Raw genomic sequence first — 16,234 nt, 5'->3', positions numbered from 1 at the left:
GAGATTCGTCAGCTGACTTACAACAAGGTGCTGTCTCTTCTTACAGACTTTGCAGGAAGTCTGTAGAACTTTTGCATTCTTCAGCCACTGTGGCACCAACCACTGAAATCTTTATTTTAGTGTTTCAGATGATGACTCTGTGTCCTTCATACCTTCCTAGATTGTTTCAGGAGCAGACTGCTATTCTATAAAACTTCTGGCTTCGTGGATTCTGATCTCTGGAGCTGCCTTTTTTATTAAGTAGCTCAGATCAGTGGAGGGATTTACAGGTTATGTCTCTGCTTCTAACATGGCAAGGTATCAAATTCAGCCCTCAAGATTAAGGGGCACAAACTGCCCTGCATCCATCTGAATTAAGGCAAGTTCTCTCCAGAGCTGACTGCATTTGCATTGCATAGCCTCTGGCCTTTGAGTGAGCCTGCAGCCTTGAAATGTTGGTGTTATTCATAGAACCATAGGATGGCTCAGTTTGGAAGGGACTTCAGAGATCATCTACTCCAATCTCCCTGACATGGGCAGAGACACCTCTCAACTACATCTGAATGCTCAAGACCTTATCCAACCTGGCCTTGAACAATTCCAGGGAGGAAGTATCCACAACCTCCCTGGGCAGTCTATTCCCAAGTCTCACCACCCTCACACTGAAGAACTTCTTCTTAAGATCCAGTCTAAACCTACTCTCCCTCAGCTTCAAACCATTCCCCCTTGTCCTATTGCTAGACATCCTTATGAAAGTCCCTCTCCAGCCTTCCTCTAAGATCCCTTCAGCTACTGGAAGGCAGCTCTAAGGTCCCCATGGAGCCTTCTTTTCTCTGGGCTGAACAAGCCCAGATCCCTCAGCCTATCCTCATAACAGAGGTGATCCAGCCCTTGGATCATCTTTGGGCCCTCCTCTGGACTCACTCCAACAGCTCTGCATCCTTCTTATGCTCAGGACAGCAGAACTGGATGCAGTATTGAGTATTCCATGTGCTTCATTTAAAAATTTCTGGGATCAGATGTCTGTAAGGTTTGTGCTGCAGGCCAGCTGAGCAGTGGCTTCATGGAACCGAATGTGTCTGTATCCATCCAACAACATGCACAGTGCATGAAGGAATGTGGTGTTCCTGTAGGTGCAAAACCTCTTGAGATCATGTCATGCCAGTGCTGTTGTGGTCTTGTCCACACTCTTAGGGACTAGTCCCTTGCTTATCACAGAATCACAGAATGTTATGGGCTGGAAGGGACCTCAAAAGCTCACCTATTGTGTATCCCCAGCACCTTTCCCATGCATGGTGGTGGGAGAGAGTGGAAAGATCCGCACAAGCCAGGAAGGTTTCACTGCTTAAGGTCTGGTCTGGTTTTGTTTAGGGCGAAAGTGTGCAGTGTAGGCACCAGTTTTCTCTGAGCTACTACTAACCATCTACTGTGATTCTACCTCCTAGAAGATTATCTCTGTCAGTGCTGGAGGTCCAACACCAGAATGGGAATATCTAGGAGCAAATAGCAGCCTGGAGCCCATGTGCACACCTGGGGAAGCCAGTACTTTGTGGCCTCTGTGTTAAGAGATAGATGTGAAATATTTTGGTGATAAAAAAAGATTTATGGGGGTTTTGCTTCTTGCCCTGAGCACAAGGGTTGAGTTTGCTTGAATTTTTTTTTTGGGGGGTGGGGGGACACAGAAGGATGTGAAATACTGAGATGTACCCACTGCCTACCCAAGCCCTGTATGGAACAAAAGCTTGTGTAGACTGCCTTGAAATCCTCACTCAGTCATTGTGGAATATTAGATTATTCCCATATCAGTGAGTTTCAGCTGCTGATTTCTGTTTAGTTCATTACTTTGCCTTGAAGTTGATGGGTACAGGAATGTATTTCTTACTTTGAGTAGTTAGGGTCGATACTTTCTGGCTTTCATGCTACTCCTTTTAAAAGTCTTTCAGCTGTGTTTTTTGAAAATAAACTGAGTGCATTAATCATATTTAGACATCAGCAAGCACCACATGGCAGAGACAGCTCCTCTGGAATCCTAACGGGCTCTCAAGAATTATCCTCTGTGATTATCTCCACGTCTGAAGGACCATATGTCACAGGCTCTGCAAATGGCATCTGCTTGTAGCACACAAAGAGGTTCCTTCTCTCTGTTTTGCAAGCAGCTCAGCCCAAACTGGTGAACAAATCCCCAAATATATTGAAAGGAGCTGGATTCCTTTGAAGTGTATCATTGAAACTGATGTATTCTGTGAGCTGGATGCCTGTTTTCCCTAAAGACAACCTGACTCTCATTATTTCCTGTTGTGTCAGAAAGGACATGTGATAAATCAAATCAGTAGCTAAGGCAGGACACCAGAAAAACAATTATGAATGACCTTTTTCTCTTCTAGCCTTAAATGTTATCCAGAAAGGGGACAACCCTTTCAGCTCCAGGATAGACCAGGGTACCTCTAACCTATCATTGCAGATATCTTGTCATGGGAAATGAATGCCAGCTCAGCAAACCATAGCATAACTGTGGGTAGTGGAGCACTGGAACAGGTTGCCCAAGGAGGTAGCTGGCTCTATCCCTGGAGATATGCAAGGTGAGGGTAGACAGGGCTCTGGGCAACCTGATCTAGTTGAGGATGCCCCTGCTGACTGCAGAGGGGTTGGACTAAATGACCTCTGGAGGTCACTTCCAACCCAGACCATTCTATGATAATTATTCAAACAATTACTATATTGATCTGAAATTTCATGGGTAAGTGAATGGACTGCTTTGGGGTGATAGGGGATGGTTGGTACTGCTTTGGGGTGATAGGGGATGGTTGATACTGCTTTGGGGTGATAGGGGATGACTGATGCTTCTTTGCAAGCTCCTTCTTGACTTAGTCCAAGTGACTCCATGGACCCTTCTGAGATGCTTTGTGGCACAGGGTACTGAGTGTGCATTTCCCACCAGGTCAGTGCTTGACAGCCCTGCCTATGTGCAGCATTAGGTGAAAACTCCAGTGATCTAATCACAAAACTCAAAAGATACAAAAATCCCTCCACATCCTCATTAGGAAATTTATTTCACATGCTCGCTGATGAAAGCAGCCCATGCAGCACGTCCTCATTTCCTATCTAGACAGCTCTTCTGCAGGCTTCCAGTCATTGCAGGAGAGGTATGCCAGCAAGCCCCAGATTTTGGCCTGCCCAGAAGCATGTTCACTGTTTTTCAGGTGAAGGCGATCGGCAGGCTGGGTGCACAGTAATAAGACCAGAAACAACAGCTTCAAACTTGAACATAGAAGATTTCACCTCAACATGAGGAGAAACTTCTTGACAGTGAGGATGACAGAGCCCTGGAGCAGGCTGCCCAGAGAGGTTGTGGAGTCTCCTTCTGTGGAGACTTTCCAAACCCTGGTTTGGCTGCTGTGCATGAGGGACCTTTGACATTGGGTCACCATGCAACATCAGGTCTTGCTGCTGGGAAAGCAATGGCATGGCAAGAAGCTGCAGGATGACTCATCCTGGGGCTTGGGGGCTACATGTCATCTCCAGCCCTTGTGCTGATTCTCACATAAGCTCTGCTGCAGCTATACTCACCCCTTGGAATCTCCCTTGCTCATCCCACCCTTGCCTCCCTGGCTTAGCCCCAGAGGCTCTGGCTCTGCTGGTCACCTCCGGGTGTGGGAGATGAGGATCCTGGGGGAGGTCCCTACCCCAGGTTGCCCCATTGTGCCACTGCTGCCCCCCCGGCTTCCCTGTGGCCTGGCAATAAATATTTAGTGCAGAATGCTGCACTTAACAGCAATTGCTATTTTAATTAATATTAATCTGTATGATGCCTCTTACCTTTTATGTTAGGCTCCTGTGACTCACTGGTACTGATATGAGGTCTACAGCTGCATGAATAGCCCCTGTGCTCTGTCAGCTCTAATACATTTTGATGCATTTTCCTCTGTTTTGCTGTTTTGGGGGGGATTATATCTGCTTTTTACAGACAAATGGCCTAATTCTTGGGGTTTTGTCAGTTATTTGTATTTCATTGCAATTTTTTCCCCACAGATCTAAATTAAAAAATGGGAAAAATATCTCATAATGAAAGGCTGAATCCAGGCCTCATGACTCTCATTTCTGTCACAAAGAGAAAGGTTCAGACCATTCATTTAAAAATATTTGTCTTTTTCTCCCTCCTGGTAATTCCCTACTGATTTCTTATTGTCATGAGGAAATTTGGAATATTTGTGTATTTTCTGCCTTTTGAACAAGAGATTGCAATCTGTTGGTGTTTACTGATAACTGGTCAGGCTCAGCATGTGTCCACCCTCTGAAGGGAACTTGGGAACTTCTGGCCTTGCTCCTTTTGGTATAAGGAGCTTAGAGAATCCATTCAGAACTTATCTCAGAGGTGCCAGAAAAGATTAAACAGCTTGCAGGCTTTGGGAAAGTGTCTTGTGTGGTGGGCCCAGGCTCACTCAGCCTGTGAGGGATGCATGTAATAAACCATGTGCATAAGTTTTGAAGTGAAATATTCAACAGAGCTATGTGGGCTATAAGGAGTATTTTATGCTAATTAGAGTTTTTACTTGATTTCAAACTATTTCAGTCATACTTGGGAATTATTTTTTTGCTTCTTTTCTCCTCCTAGCAATTGATTCTGCATCTTGAGACCAGCTGTGCTTATGTGTGTGTGTGGGGGCATTTGCAAGCATATATCATATTTATATATGTGCATATATGTGTGTGCAAGAATTGTGATGCCATGATGTACAGTAAGAAGGGTAGCCCAGGGTTTTGTTTGGCCCCTGAGAATCATGTGGTATCCCTGTTTGATACCCTTCACATGCAAGCTTCATTCCCTCACACATTCCTCTGCTCTACCATGGTGGCAACTTCCTCTTCCCAGTCCAGCTGGGACAAAACCAGCTTGTGTGAGTGTGCTGGGCTCCTGCCCCTAGGTTTCCTTATCCCTGAAGATATTCAAGGTGAGGCTCAATGGGGGTCCAGTTGAGGATGCCCCTGCTTACAGCTGGAAGTGGTATTCTCTAATTTCATGGTTTGAAATTTGAGAAGAGTAGATTTAAGTTTGACATGGGGAGGAAATTCTTTACCATGGGGATAGTAGAACACTGAAGGAGGTTACCCAGGGAGGTAATTGAGGCCCCATCCCTGGGGCTATTCAAGGTGAGGCTCAAGAGGGCTCTGGGCAACCTGATCTAACAGAGGATGTACCTACTGTCTGCAGGGGGATTGGACTAGATGAGGTTCTTTCCAACCCAGACCATTCTGTGATTCTATGATTCCTTAGTTCTCAATATCCCTCAACAGGCCACTGATCTGGGCTGCCCTTTCCCATCTCTGGGGGCTGAAAAATGGTTTCTTCAGTCTTGACTGGGATTAAGAGAAGGATGTGTAGAAGAATAACAGCCAGTGGATATCAATTTCCTGACAGGCATTCATTGTGCTGTCATCTCTGGATGCTAGATAACAACCTCAATACACTTTAAAATAACTGTCTTCCATTTTCAAAGCTGCTTCTTGATAGAGCTGATAAAACAAAAGTCTACAATTAAAATCCACGTTCCTGTCGCAACAAGACAATGTGAATACACTGCTAAAGACTCTGCAACCCCTGAGTCCTTCTAGAAAGTCTTTATGGAGAGGAGAATTTAGCCCCCAAAACTGTGAAAGTCAGTTGGAATATGCCTGGGAATCGTGTGCACTTGTAACCCAGAAACCAAATTGTATCCTGGGCTGCAGCAAGAGAAGTATGGCCAGCAGGTCGAGGGAGGTGATTCTCCCCCTCTGCTCCACTCTGGTGAGACCACACCTGGAGCACTGTGTCCAGTGCTGGAGCCTCTGTTACAGGACAGATCTGGAGGTGCTGAAACATGTCCAGAGAAGGGCCACGAGGATGAGCAGAGGGCTGGAGCTCCTCTCTTACGGAGACAGACTGAGAGAATTGGGGTTGTTTAGTTTGGAGAAGAGAAGGCTCAAATGAGACTTTATTGTAGCCTGCCAGTATCTGAAGGGGGTTTACAGGAAGGCTGGGGATAGACTTTTTAGGGTGTCAGGGAGTGATAGGACTAGAAGGAATGGGGAAAAAAAAACTAGAAATGGGTAGGTTCGGAATGGATGTTAGGAGGAAGTTCTTCCCCATGAGGGTGGTGAGACACTGGCACAGGTTGCCCAGGGAGGTGGTGGAAGCCTCATCCCTGGAGGTTTTTGCAGCCAGGCTGGATGTGGCTGTGAGCAACCTGCTGTAGTGTGAGGTGTCCCTGCCCATGGCAGTGGCTTGGAACTGGCTGATCCTTGAGGTCCCTTCCAACCCTGACAATTCTGTGATTCTATAATGCATTCAATGCATTGAGCACTTACACAAGCGCACACACAAGTTCTCACTGTTGCTCTCAAGTACACACAGACATAATTCCTGTTCTGGGTGGGTCTTAAGGAGAAGTTCTTCAGTATGATGGTGGTGGTTGTAGATTCCTCCTCCATGGCGGTGTTCAAGGCCAGTGTGACCGTTTCAGGCTGTGCCTTTAAGAAAGGGACAGTGCTGGAACACTCTGGCTGAATGTTTTGGTGTAGAATGAAAACATTCAGATATTCCAAATGAATTTCATTGGTAGATAGGGAGAAAGCAACTTTAAGTTGTAGTTCAGTTGGAATCTTTCTCAGTTCCAGTCTGTTCTGCCTTTCCAGCCTGCCTGCTTCTGAGCAACTAGCTGGAGCTGACCTTGAGATAAGAAAACTAATCCCTGCATGCACTTTTGAAGCCTAACAAAATTTCATCCCTATTAATTACCTTTTCTCTCTCTCTAGCCCTTTTTGGGGAAAAAAAGGGAGGTAGGGGGAGAGAGGGGGTACAGGGGGGGCACCCTCCTCTGTCCAGAGGAGGGAGTTTTGTTCTGTATTACTTTCTTTGCTGTGTATTTCTGTATATATTGTAAATACTGTATACACTGTGTATATATAGAACTGCATTTCATCTTGCTTGTAAATATAGCTTTTACCCTTTGCTTCTCCGACTGAGCTAGCTGTGGTTTCTTTCTTTGTGAGGGAGGGAGAACTGAACCTTCTCTCACGACCACAGCCAGGCTGGATGAGGCTTTGAGCATCCAAGTCTAGCTGAGAGGTGTCCCTGCCTATGTCAGGGAGATTGGAGTAGATGATCTCTGAGGTCACTTCCAACCTGAGCTATTCTGTGACTCTGTGATGTACAGGGGTCATGAAGCCAGATAACAGACCCTGAGCCATTCAGCCAAGCACTCCTTTAAGTACAGCCTTTGTAGATGAGTTTAAGAGTTTGGCTGCCATGGGACCAAATTGTACGAGCAACATGGATTCTGTTGGCATTTTCAGCTACATCAAGGCGCTTACCAATAGTGTGCTTTGTAGGATTATTGCTGTTCATTATGTCAAGGGTCAAGGCATGATACTGCACCTTGAACAACTCAACACTCAATCCAGAGCACATGAGCAGAAACCTGCCTTACTCTGTGTACCAGCAATCTGTTGCCATCAGCCTACTTTGATGCTTTTAGCTTTCTTGAGAAGCAAAAATCCCACTAAATGTAGGGTGTGGGCTAAGCCTTTTTAAGGTCAGTCCATTCTCTCTTCAGCTCAAATCACCTCTGCCAAGGGTCTCTCTTTCTGCTTCTTTCTTCTCTCATGTGTCAGTGCCAGAGTGTCTCTAAGGCAGTACAGGAATGATAAATTCCTGGATATTTTGAAATACATCTTTGTTCATAACAAATCAGTATCTTGATCAAGTCCAAAAAGGTAGTTAAAAAATTTAACAGATCTATGGAGAAGCAGAGTTATGACTAATTCTGAAGAGTTCAGATTTAGGAAAATAGGAGACCAAAACTGGTTTGCTTTTGAATGAAGTGATAAATCCAAAAGCAATGGGAGGGGTGATTTAGTCTTATCTGTGTTCTCTTTCTTTTAAGCTGATTACACATCATCTCTGGAGATGACTGATGAAAACTTTAAGTTAAGATTCTGTCATATCAGTAAAACCACCCAGGAGCAATTGCTTCAGAGGAAGCTCTAAGTTTTCTAGAAAGCTTCCCATTTAAAGCAGGACAGAGAAATTCCTTTTCCAGAAGTTTACAAAGGCCTGGAGTGATAGGATGAGGGGCAGTGGTTTCAAACTAGAGAAGAGTAGATTTAGATTGGATGTTAGGAACAAGTTCTGCACCATTAGGGTGGTTGCCCAGGTTGGTAGTAGAATGGAGACTCAAAATCCAGGTAGTGACTGTAAGATATTACTGAATCACAGAGTCATAGAATGGTTTGGGTTGGAAGAGACCTCCAAAGGTCATCCAGTCCACCCACCCTGCAGTCAGCAGGGACATCTTCAACTAGATCAGGTTGCCCCGAACCCTGTTGAGCTTGAGCTTGAGTAGATCCAGGGATGGGGCCTTGACTACCTTCCTGGGAAACCTGTTCTACTGTTCCTCTCCCCTCATAGTAAAGAGCTTCCTCCTAATGTCCAACCTAAATCTACTCCTCTCTAATTTCAAACCATGAATGAGCTAGTGTAGGAATATATATATATATATATATATACATATATTTGTTTTGTATAGGGTCATAGAATGGTTTGGGTTGGAAGTGACCTCCCAAGGTCATCCAGTCCAACCCCCTGCAGTCAGCAGGATCATCCTCTACTAGATGATATTGCCTTGTTAAGCCTGACCTTGAATATCTCCAGGGATGAGGCCTCAACTACCTCCCTGGGCAACCTGTTCCAGTGTTCCACCACCACGTTGCACGTTGCAGCTGCAATGGAACGAATCATAACAAAGACACTTCAGCTAGTGATGCTAGCTTGCTATTTTTATTAACCAGTCTTGCCCTGTTTTTTCTTTCCCTAAGGAGAAGATTGATGCTTCCTTAGGAAAAAAATGTAATTATGAACCCAGCCCATACTTTGTGTGTTGAATTATGCATGGAGCCACCATAATTACATGTATCAGTCAATGCCTACAGGAGAATGCAAGGCTAGGTGAGTAAGGGCTGTAGCTAAACACGTATTTAGTCACACAATGGTTGCAGTAACTGAGTGTGCATTTTGCGTGCACATTTGGAGAATGCTGTTATGACAGCTTTCACAGATGATTTCAGTCAGCACACACACAAAAAGTTGCTTTTCTTCTGGAACTGGCCTGAAAAGAAAGTTGCTGTGCTATTTTGGCTGGATAGTTTAAGATATATTTTGTCTTAAATCATACACAGCTAGAACCTTGAGAGGCTGTCCTTAATCTGTCCCCTCCCAGGCATATTTACAGGGTTTTGGACAAATATTTACACAGTTCTCCAACACCTTCAGTTAAAGAGGCTCCTCAGCCTTTTGAATTAACATGACAGGGACTGAAAAGCTCTACTGTTAGAATACTTTTCTCACTATTATCAGCCCAAATCTTTGCGTTTTAACTGGGGTCAGTGCAACTTTCCCTAAGCACTCTGGCTGTAGAGAAACTTCACAACAAAGTAAACTGTTAGTTAGCATGGCAGAAGTGGTGGGAATCTCTGAAGTCAATGGAGTAACACTCCCAGCATTAAAAGGCCAATAGCATCCCAGGCTGCATCAAAAACATCGTGGCCAGCAGATGGAGAGAGATGATTCTGCTACTCTGCTCTGGTGAGACCGTACCTGGAGTACTGTGTCCAGCTCTGGGGCCCTCAACACATGAGAGACATGGAGTTACTGGAGCAGGTCTAGATGAGGGCCACCAAGATGATCAGAGGGATGGAACACATCTCCTGTGAAGACAGACTGAAAGAATTTGGGCTGTTCAGACTGAAGAAGAGAAGGCTCTGGGGACACTTCTCAACTAGACTTCAATGATCAAGAACTCATGCATCCTGGCCTTGAACACCCCCAGGGTGGAGGTATTCACAGCCTCCCTGGGCAGCCTATTCCAGAGTCTCACCACCCTTGTAATGAAGAACTTCTTCTTAAGATCCAGTCTAAATTTACTCTTCCTCAGCTTCAAACCATTCCCCCTGGTCCTATTGCTGGACACCTTTATGAAAAGTCCTCTGCAGCCTTTCTGTAGGATCTCTTCAGGTATTGGAAGGCAGCTATAAGGTCCCCATGGGGTCTTCTCTTCTCCAGGCTGAGCAAGCCCAGCTCCCTCAGCCTATCCTCATAGCAGAGGTGTTTCAGCACTTGGATCATTTTTGTGGCCCTCCTGTGGACTCACTCCAAGAATTCTGTGCCCTTCTTATGCTGGGGACACCAGAACTGGACGCAGAGCCAGAGTGGGAAGGTGGTTGCAGCAGTTGTGCTGTGGGTCTCTTCCAGTAGAGGAGAGTTGTGCTTTCACTGTCTGCATAACAGCAACCTGCCAGAGCAGGGTCAAAATTGCTGTTAGTAAACAACTCCAAGAGTGCAGTAAGAGGTTGATGAATGCTTATCTAGGATGGGTAAAGATGTACCAAGAAAGGGTGGAACAGATACAATCTGGGGGCAAAAAGCCCAGAAGAACATATGTAAGACATCTGTCCCCAGAATGCCCCCATTCATGAGAGGGAATAGAGAGCTGGTCACGAAGCCTTCTCTCAAGGAGAAAGGGTTTTAAAAATTTATTTCTGCTTGAGGCATTACCTTATGCTTTTCATAGCTAGTGTGAATACCAATATCAGATGGAGGACATTTATGGTCATTCTTATTACTGAATACAGGAGGAGGATGGAGGTTGCCTAATTTCACACTTGTGATCTCCGCTCACTCAGACAAGTTTTGCAAATCCCACCCTGGAGTGATTTGTTGCATGCCATATTGTCAAGTCGCTCACAGAGGTGGCAAACAGCAGCCTTGCTCCCAGACGTGTTTCTTTAATCATCTCCCAGAGCAATGAGTTACCACTTCATGTATTTGTTGCTTCTTGGAATATTAATGTTGTAATCATTCCTGTCTCCTTAGGGGACTTGTATTTTATGGCAGCAGTTCAATACTGTTCACTATTTGGAGTTAAAAGAAATAGAGGAGTTGAAGATTTTTGAAGGTCTCTTGTTAAAAAAAAGGCAAAAAGCACACCAGAAATCACATCTTCAGCTCATACAATCATTCAGGTTGGAAAAGACCCTTGAGATCATCAGGTCCAACCATTAACTCTGCTCTACCATGTTCACCACAAAATCATATTGCCAAGCACCACATCCAAACAACCTTTAAACACATTGAGGGATGATGACTCAACCAGCCCCCTGGGCAGCCTGTTCCAATGCTTGACCACTCATGCAGTGAAAAAATGTTTCCTAATGTCCAGCCTAAACCTCCCATGGTGCTTGAGGCCATTCCCTCTTGTTCACAGGCTGACAGGATGTTAGGGGTTGGAAGGGACCTCTGCAGATCTTCAAGTCCAGCCCCCCTTGCCAGAGCAGGACCATAGAATCCAGCACAGGTTGCACAGGAACACATCCAGATAGGGCTGGAAAGTCTCCAGAGAAGGAGACTCCACAACCTCGCTGGGCAGCCTGTGCCAGTGTTCTGTGACCCTTACAGTAAAGAAGTTGTTCCTCATGTTGAGCTGGAACTTCCTGTGCTGCAGTTTCCATCCATTGCCCCGTGTTCTGTCACAGGGCACAAGTGAGCACAAGTGAGCAGTGACCCTTCCTTCCTGACCCCAGCCCTCAGATATTTATAGACATTGATTAAATCCCCTTTCAGTCTTCTTAGGAAGTTTTACACAGAGAGAGTGATTGCCCATTGGAATGGGCTGCCCGGGGAGGTGGTGGAATTGCCATCGCTGGAGGTGTTCAGGAGGAGACTTGACAGGGTGCTTGGTTACATGGGTTAGTTGATTAGGTGGTGTTGGATGATAGGTTGGACGCGATGATCTTGAAGGTCTCTTCCAATCTGGTCTGGTCTGGTCTATCCTAATCTATTCTATTCTATTCTATTCTATTCTATTCTATTCTATTCTATTCTATTCTATTCTATTCTATTCTATTCTATTCTATTCTATCTCCAGACTAAACAGCCCCAGGTCTCTCAGCCTCTCCTCACCAGGCAGTCTCCAGTCCCTTCAGCATCCTTGTAGCCCTCCGTTGGACTCTCTCCAGTAGATCCCTGTCCCTCTTGATCTGAGGAGCCCAGAACTGGATGCAATATTCTAGGTGAGGTCTATTACTAATTCCTTGTGAGAAGAAACCAGAACCTACCTCTCTGTCTTGTCCTTTCATGTAGTTGTAGAGGGGAATAAGGTCTCACTTCAGCCTCATCTTCCTCACACTAAACAGTTCCAGTTCCCTCAGCTGCTCTTCATCAGACTCATTCTCTCGGCCCTTCACCAGGTTCGTTGCTCTTCTTTGCACCAAAGTTCATTTAAAAAAAACCCTAAACAAAACCAGAAAGAAAAATACTGTTCATGATCTTCTAAAACATGAACTTGTTTTTTTTAAACACCAAGAAAAAATCCCTTGTAAAATACAGAAAATGTTGTCATTTTCTGATAGGGTCCTGCATGCACCACACAACCCAAAAGGTTGTTGAGATGCTTGTCCAAGGCTGCATCTGCAGGGTCCAGCAGTGTAACCTTGCCTGACCTCAGGGGCAGAGCTGTGTGAGAAAGGGCTGCAGGAAACTTTGTTAGGGCAAGGATGCCTCCATGGACTCATGTTCCATTTCAGCTCCAGCCCTGACCCTTGGTCCCTGCCCTCCCTATGCTGCAACTCTCTCCATGCCTGCCCACATCAAGTGATCCTGATCTGTAGCTTGGCCTGAGAGTGGCTCCATCCCCATGGCCATGGTCACAGTTTCCAGCCTGGCTCTAGTCACCTCCCCTGGCGCAGTGGAACAGGGCAGTGGGGAGATGTCCCTGCCCCAGCCTGCCCTTGCTGCCTACTTTGGAAGTGCTGAGCCCTGACCCTTTCTCCCTACAGCTGAGGCAGAAGAGGCTTTCACAACAGCTGTCTGGGAAAACAGAAAGAAGCTTGCAATTAATTTTCTTCTCTTATTCTCTGTAAAAATAATTCTCAGACAGGGAGGAAGAGGAAAAAACCCAGCATGTTTGTAACCATTAATCACTGGCATGGCAGCAGTTCTATGTGTCTGTGGTATGGTAAATGCTTGGTTCTGAAAATACTTCACAGAATCACAGAATGGTCTGGGTTGGAAGGGACCTCCAAAGGTCATCTAGTCCAACCCCTCCCTGCCGTAAGCAGGGACATCCTCAACTAGATGTCAGAGCCCTGTTGAACCTCATCTCAAATATCTCCAAGGATAGGATGTCAAGTACCTCCCCGGGGCAACATGTTCCAGTGTTCCACCACCCTCATAGTAAAGAACCTGTTCCTAACATCCAGTCTAAATCTAAATAAGTTCAATCTAAATAAGTTCAAACCCTTGCCCCTTGTCCTGTCACTCACTTTGTAAACAGTCTCTCTCCATCCTTCTTGTAGCCCCCTTCAGGTACTGGAAGGCTGCTATTAGGTCTCCTCAGAGCCTTCTCTTCTCCAGTCTGAAAACCCCCATCTCCCTCAGCCTGTCCTCATAACAGAGGTGCTCCAATCCCCTGATCATTTTCCTGGCCCTCCTCTGGACCTGCTCCATCAGATCCATGTCCTTCTTGTATTGCACATCATGCAAGGGCTCCAGCTGCATGGATGCAGGAATACCTCTCTGTGTATGTATATAAATATGTGTGGGTACATATATATGTGGCTACATATAAATATCTGAGGGTGTCCATATAAATGTCTCTCTGTGCACACATACCTATATCTTCCTGTCTTTGAAGCAAGTGGACCTTGTTCCATGGAGAATGTATTGCCTAAGTGGTCCCAGACTATGCAGATATTTTAAGCTCGTTTTTGCTTGATGGCAGCTGGAGACAAACATCTTAGAACATTAATTTTCTTATTGGATCTCATCTGCCAAACTCCCCAGTCCCATCAAGTCTCATATGAACAATTATTCTTTTGTATCTACGTGCCTAATAAGCTTAGATTCTGAAAATGAATATTTGCACTTGCTCTAATATCAAGGGAGAGTGAAAAATCAAACCTGCTGCAGAGTCTTCTGGGAAAGTCAGCAGTGAAAGCACTGTTTTCAATAATCAATAAGTCAACCAAGCAAATCTCTAGACTGTTGTTACAAGGGGATCTGTCATCATGCAAAGTGAAGATTTGTCTGAGAAGCCACTAAGTAAATGCTTCTGTCGCGTAGTGGGGAGCTTTCCTGTCTGCATTGTGAGCCGCAGATTAAAGTGCAGCCATGCACAGATTTGGTTTGCATTCCAAGCAGAGACAGTGTCTGGACCAAAGCACTTGCACATAGTCCTCACCAGCTTGGGGTCAGTTAAAGGATTGGAAGATACCCTCTAAGTTCCCTGTCTCAAACTCTTGTACAGCTTCCTCTCCCTTTCCCTTGTGTCTTCTGTGTTTTCTGTCTCTCAGCATTTAAATACCAGGACAAATTTACTTGACACTTTTACAGGCTATCAAGCAAATAAATGCTCTTATACCTCACTGATCTATAGCCACCTGTGACAATTAATGCCCCCCAAAAGGGACTTCACTCCCCAATAAATGTCCAAATGCTCAGCCACAATGTGAGCTATCTACTCACAACAGTGTTGTCACTTTCTTACAAAATGGATCAGAAAAGAGCACCAGAAAACAACAGAATCTCAATATGATGTGAAACTGGGCTTCAGTGCTACAGACAATATGCACTCTGTGCTGCACCGCTTCTTGCTTTTACAGCTGTGCTTGCTCATTTCCTAATGTTGTTTGAATAGGAGCTTAACTGTTGGGACCTAAAATCCTTGGTAGCCAGGTAACTGCCCGGGAGGGCCTGGTTTGCATGTTAGGGTTTCCTCCAGCTTCCCTTCACTGGTATTTATGTTCCTTTCTACTGCTTGCCTCTGTCTCGGAGGGAATGTCAATGACTCATTGTTTATTGATAGGGGAAAAAATAAAACCTTTTCCATTCTGTAAATCATCTCTCTCCTTTTGGACAAACTTCCCAGCAGATGTGCCAAGTGCTGTTGAGAGAATGGGGATGCAGACAGGCTGCTAACATGAGGGTGCCCTTCTGCTTCCAGTTCATGGACACATTTGAAAAATGATCAGATGAACAGGATGGACCTCAACAGCAAACAAGACTCTAGGATGAAAACTGTATCTTTGATGCAGCTGGGCTGGACTTGTGAATAGCTGACAAGGGCTGCTTGTAGTTGTGACAAACACTGTCTGAAGGGCAGTAGTGTAAGCGCATAGGGACAGTAGATACTGAGGCACAAAGGCAACAGATTCAAATATGGAGGCAGTCTCTCCTCGCTCAGGAAATGGTGGGGATCCAGGTTTGGGTAGCAGCACTCCCACCGCGACTGTGAGAGCCCACTGACATGTAGCAGTGAAACAGCTCAGAGGGTGCTAGCCTGATATTTATCAGTGTCAGTTTGTTCTCTCCTTCCTTTTCTGCTTTCTCTAATCTTTGTATGGGAGCTACAAGTCCTCCTTTCCATGACCTTTGCTTTTCTCCTGTCTTACACCCATTAACAGCTACCTACCCTCATCAGAAAAGGCTAATTCCTCTATATTGGCAAGACCAGGGCCTCATGAAATCAGAGGTGAAACCCCTATCGACTTCAGCTGGAGCAAAAGTGGCTCGTTTTAATCAAAGAGCTTGAGGAGAGAAGCAGAACACATGGCAGAGACAGTAAGTTCAGCCCAATGATCACAGGATCACAGGATGTTAGGGATTGGAAGGGACCTCTGCAGATCTTTGAGTCCAACCCCCCTGCCGGAGCAGGACCTCAGAATCTATCACAGGTCGTACAGGAACACATCCAGATAGGGCTGGAAAGTCTCCAGAGAAGGAGACTCCACAATCTCTCTGGAGAGCCTGTGCCAGTGCTCTGTGACCCTTACAGTGAAGAAGTTCTCCCTCCTGTTGAGCTGGAACTTCCTGTGCTGCAGTTTCCATCCATTGCCCCTTGTCCTGTCACAGGGCACAAGTGAGCAGAGGCTGTCCCTTCCTTCCTGACCCCCAGCCCTCAGATATTGATAGACATTGATAAAATCCCTTCTCAGTCTTCTTTCCAGAATAAATAGCCCCAGGTCTCTCAGCCTTTTCTCATCAGGCAGTGCTCCAGACCCTTCAACATCCATGTAGCCCTGTGTTGGACTCTCTCAAATAGATCCCTGTCCCTCTTGAACTGGGGAGCCCAGAACTGAATGCAATATTCCAGTTGGGGCCTCCCCAGGACAGAGCAGAGGTGGAGGAGAACCTCCCTTCATCTGCTGGACACACTCTTCCAAAGTTTCA

Source organism: Melanerpes formicivorus, unplaced genomic scaffold (assembly GCF_026170545.1).
Source record: "Melanerpes formicivorus ecotype bairdi unplaced genomic scaffold, bMelFor1.0.p_v2 SCAF_11, whole genome shotgun sequence".
Taxonomy (NCBI): Eukaryota; Metazoa; Chordata; class Aves; order Piciformes; family Picidae; genus Melanerpes; species Melanerpes formicivorus.
The sequence above is the reverse complement of the archived record's forward strand: the minus strand, read 5'-3'. Positions refer to the sequence as shown.